The sequence below is a fragment of the Ylistrum balloti genome, unplaced genomic scaffold (genome assembly GCF_031769215.1).
Source record: "Ylistrum balloti isolate Yb309-2 unplaced genomic scaffold, AGI_CSIRO_Ybal_v1 Utg369810, whole genome shotgun sequence".
Taxonomy (NCBI): Eukaryota; Metazoa; Mollusca; class Bivalvia; order Pectinida; family Pectinidae; genus Ylistrum; species Ylistrum balloti.
The window spans coordinates 652092-657679 of NW_026781983.1; positions in this window are offsets into that span (position 1 = coordinate 652092).

Sequence of the window (5588 nt, forward strand, 5' to 3'; positions counted from 1 at the left end):
ATACTCTATTTGAATTGATCATTGTGTATCATGATATGACCCAAACTCTCACTATATTCCCCATTAAGTGTGATTTGCAATTTGTATAGATCGGGATGCATTTGATCTTTCTTTTCTGTTTTATCATGTCTCTAAACCTCGCATCAGCATCGTTTACTGATCATATGTATATGTAATGTATCATACCTCGATACTTGCTATTCATCATTGTATCATCTGTGGTAGTATGTGTGAGGGCAAGTGTAGCCATTTAACTTCTACATCCGCTTCGTTTTGAATCCATGAAGAAAATGAAATCTTATCACTTTTTTTCACGGTTAAGTGGAACGCGAGCTACTGTTCTTGGCGGAAAGATTTATAGGTGCTTCCTTTTGCAAAATTGCTTTACATGTCTACTGTTCATGTGTTCACACGTAAAACAAGTGTTTTTTGCAAAATATGAAATGCCAGTGTAATGCAAACTACTTAAAAGGCACGTGATCTGAAAACTACGTCAATAATCGTATATGTACATTGATAAAATGTCATATTACATTATTTAGATGTAATTGAATCAGTAATTGAGTTGTCTGGTTGAAGACATCTTATCTTCTAATTGACTATTTCAAAGATATAAATTTAGCATGTACTCTCCTGTCCCTGTCTATTCTGTTTGTCATAATTTATACAGTTGTGGTTTGTTTTTCAGCTTCTTAATAGTATTGGTAAATATACTTTATTTGGTGATGTAATGTTGGTGGGTGATTTTAACAGCCGAACTGGTGATCAACTCGATTTTTTTATTAAATGATGTAGTTAAGTCCAGTATCCATGAGCATTTGTTAGACATTTTTAATTATGAATACGATGACGTATTTAATGCAAGAAATAAAACAGATGTTGTGATTAATACCTTTGGTAATTGCCTGATCAAATTATGTGAATCTTTTAATATCAGTGTATGTAAGGGAGGGGACAGACATGGATTTTAAAATGATTTTATTTATTTTGGGCACAATGGTATGAGTAATGTTGACTATTGTATATTGAATGACGCACTGTTTAACGTCGTGATAAAATTTATTATTTCCAACTTCGCCGTCTCTTCTTATCATGCCCCGTTTCGCATTCAACTGAAGTCTAGGTTGACTTGTTTGATTAATGGTGACCTGAAAGTGAGTAACCAGCGAAAGCCGGTCTATAAGTGGAAGAATGAATCAATGAAACCTATTTAAATCTATTGTCTGTAAATGTAAATAATTTACAGAATGCTACTGTGGTACCAGAATCTGTTATTCAAAGTGATATTGATAATAATGTTAGTAAATTTACTGGTGTATTACTACGTACCATGGAATCATTTATTGTAGATGTACCTCGTAATAGCAGCTATGATAATGGGTGTTGTGTTAATAGTGTTGATATAAACACTGATGAATCTTGGTTTGCTGAGGAGTTGAAATCCCTTTAAGTGTCCTATAAACATGCACTTTTTACGTTCATTAAGAAGAAAACTTGTTAATCATTCTATTATGATTGAGAAAAAAAGAGGTATAAATCAAATGGTCCGTTGAAGAAAGCAAATATATGAAGGTGACATGATGGAATATATGAAAATAAATTATCCTAAGCATTTTCATAAAACGTTTTCCTCTCCAAAATCTAAAAAAAAAAAAAAAAATCTGACTTTGATATAACTAAACTATATGAACATTTTAAAAATTTATCCAAGAACGATAACTCTGATGAAGAGTCCGGGATAATACATGAACATGTTGATGATATACCTATATATGATGAATTGGATGTTCCAAATACTGTTGTAATGTTATAAATAATTTAAAGTGGGGCAAGTCTCATGGCCTAGATGGTATCATAAGTGAATATTGTCTTTGGATGTTTTATTGCCTTTTTATTTGCACTCTTTTTAACAACATTTCAGAATCTGGATTTTTTCCCTGTGACTGGTCGATTGATGTGATTGCCCCAGTACATAAAACAGAAGTTTTATCTGATCCAAATGATTTCAGAATATTGTTAACTGTTTAGGAAAACTATTTGTATCTTTATTGAATATCAAATCATTGAAATGGTCTCAAACATATTGTATAATATATGATGCTCAATTTGTTTTAGACCTGGTCTTAGTAATGTCGATGCTTTTTTTTCTCTCAAACTTGGAATAAGAGGAAAACTCACTAAAGTTTCGTTTCATCGTTTCATTTTCTGAATCTATGGAGAATTTTTTGATAATCTAGATGTCTATTGTAATAAATGGAATCTTACTGTAAGCCTCAATTAAAATAAAATATTGTTTTCTGTAAAGATGGAATATTACATGATAATTAGCAATGGTGTTATAAGGGTTGTATGGTTTCTCGTGTTGATCAGTTCTCATATTTAGGAATTTTACTAAAATAGAATAATGTTCAGTTGTATCAAGAAGCAACTGGCTGTCCAAGGATGTTAAGCTTGGTTTTACTTTGTAAGTGCTCTTGTTTAAACCTTACTATAAAAACAGTGGTGTATTTATTTGATACTTAAGTGGGTTATATTTTTATGCAAGCAGAACATGGGGTAAAGGGCCTGATATAGAACATATGCATTTGGATTTTTGTAAGAAAGAGACTGTTAAAATTTAAGTCCGTTCGTAACAGTGTGGTTTATTCTGAATTGGGACGGTTTCCTTGGATTTTTATAAGAATTTATAGAAAGCTTAGAGACTCGTTTAAATTAGAATTCGGATAACTGTATTGTATCCAAATCATATAATTTTCTGTGAAACCTGTGTAACAAATGTTTTCAATTGGGTTACTAACGTTAAGGAAGAATAAGGTAATTTAGGTTTTAGTGACATATAGATAAATCCTATTATTGTCACTCGACCAAGCCTAATTTTATTGGAGATTAAGCAAAGAAGATTTGATCACGCGAAGCAATTGATTGTGACTTCTTTGGTAAATTCATTGAGATGCTTTATGTATAAATATCTCGTATATCAAACTGTTTCTTTACCATTAATAAATATATATCAATGTAATAACGTGTATGTTTGACTAGAATCCCTTCGTCTCTTGTCATAGAGACAGGAAGATATAGAAATATTCCAACGGCACAAAGATATAGTAAACAGTGTAATTTTGTCACTGAAATTGAGAACGAATTTCATTTTTTGATATGTCGAAAATTCCAAGCCATACGAGCTCTTTTTATTAAGAGATATTATTGAAGAAAACCTTCAGTCTTTAAGTTAGTTGAATTATTGATTATCCACAGTATTAAAGAACTTTGTATCAGTGGGAAATTTATTTATGAAACTAGTAAACAGTGAAATCCCAAATTATATATAGAATGTGTTACAATAGTATTCTTCCTCTACAATGTATGAGGTAATGTATATGTAATATATACTGATGGGGCTAAGGTCTAAAGTTGTGATAAAACTTGAAACTTGGTATTCATCCTAGTAGAATTAGGGATTTCTTTGCAGGCTATGCGAGACTGGTTGTTAGTGTTAAACAATAGATCTTGATAACCAATAAGTATTTAGTCCATTTCAGAAAAGTTTAACTTCATAAATATTCATAGATCTCATCCCGCAAAAATGTAACTTTTCATCAGAGTCATTTGATATACAGGACGAGCTTCTAAGCATATCACCTATTTTTCTCTGTAAATCTTTTGATTTGAAATGACGGTTTGTTTTAGTGTCGATATTCTTATTTTCTTTTATCAACCATATAACTTTGTTATGATCTCAATCAACCTAATTCTCTTGGAAGACTGTATCTTAATCATGTTTGTCACGAAAGAATTTCGTCAGATTTGGTGCCTAATAAAGTTACTACTAAGACATAGAAAGCCGTTAAGCCACGGACTCAGATGCTCTATGTCCTTGATGAAATTGTCTATGAAAGTGAAAAATTGTTTTGCGGTACAAATTTCAGTAAAACGACAGATAAATACTCATGTCCTTGGTCGTAACCGGAAACTAAAGCAGATACACTGCCGGGATATACTTAGCAATCATACTCGTGTACATTACTGTACTCATATAAAACATGACATTAATATTTTAACATATGGCGTAGCTATTATGTGTATTTCCTAGACCGGTCATTTTATTATCAGGATAAACTTAAGCACCTGTTATATAGAGAATACATGGTCAGTATCGTACAATACAAGGTTTATTTTTGACTCGGAACGAAAAGACTGAGATGGCGAGCCTGTATTCTGTTTATCCTGCAACCATTTTTCAACAATGTTTACATAAAACGAGTACAGCGCAATATTGTTTACCTTTGCTTGTACTGAAGCGGCGCCCTCACTTCGTCGCGTAAGAAGATTTCCATTCATAAAAAGCGCATTTACCCCTTTTGAAAATATCAATGCGCAATGAAATATAGTTCTGTTCGTTGTTATGACCTCAAATCATATTAAAACCCATTTGTGTATGAAAACATCACACAAATACAATTCATTTTCTGTTTAATACCATAACAGATATCATAAATCAATCAATAAAAAAGTTCAAATTTTGCAAAAATTACACACGTATGTAACAGTAACATGTCACCGAAGACGTGTAACTTGACAGCCGTTGGAAATGTTAGATTCACGGGAACTGGATGGTCGTCACAGATTCTGAGATGTTTATTCACATTGGATTACTGTTGTTTGTGTAAATGTTCAATTGGTTTATGTGGAGAGTTGCATCGTAAAAGATGGAATTCAATTGCGAGTTTTCTTGTGTAACAGTGTTACTGCACGATACGGAATTCGTCGGAGCACGTGGGCCATCTGTGTTGCTCGATTGGCTAAATGGATTTAATTTCACGCGGTTTTCTTTTTCATGGTGAGTGGCCAACATGTCAATTGTCGTGGATTTCATCATCGGAATGCTCTGACATTTTTCCGGATTGCTGTGGGCCTAGTTAGCAGACGACAGTAGGACTTCAGAACAGTTGTAGATAATAAACATTTTAAAAATTTATTAAAACCAAAGACTCTCTTTAACATGCTGAATTTCATCATAGTCTCACATAATTTGTTTATTTGTAAAACCAAACACATGGATCGTATATGACAAATACGATATATAGGCATTACTCAGGTTTGTTTACGTTAGCATGACACAATAGGTCAAAGTTCAGGTCAACTTGAAAATAGTCCGGTGAAAATCGGAACAACTTCACGTGAATCGTATTGACGGATAAAGCACTTTGTACTGACGGATAAAGGTACTGGTTTATCTGGCAGTAGTTATCGGCTGATACACGAAGCGGTTGCAGGATAAATAAAATTGCTATTTTTCTCGGTCCGTTCCACTTTTAATGCATATAATTGTACATGCTCTCTCAAGCATGACATTTCAGATCAGATATGCCTCGTAGTTTAACTCGCCAGTTCAATACAGCTATCCGCGTGCCATGAATATTGTATTGTCAGCCGCGATGCAGGTACGTGTACAAATATACATGTATGTAGAAGCCAGTGGAATAGAGACCTCGTTTATGTGTAACTTACTCTTACGGTGACCGGTTGTAGGCCAAAAGAGGAAGTATGACTGGAGCAATTCTTTCCTGTGATTGTTAAGGAGTAAATCC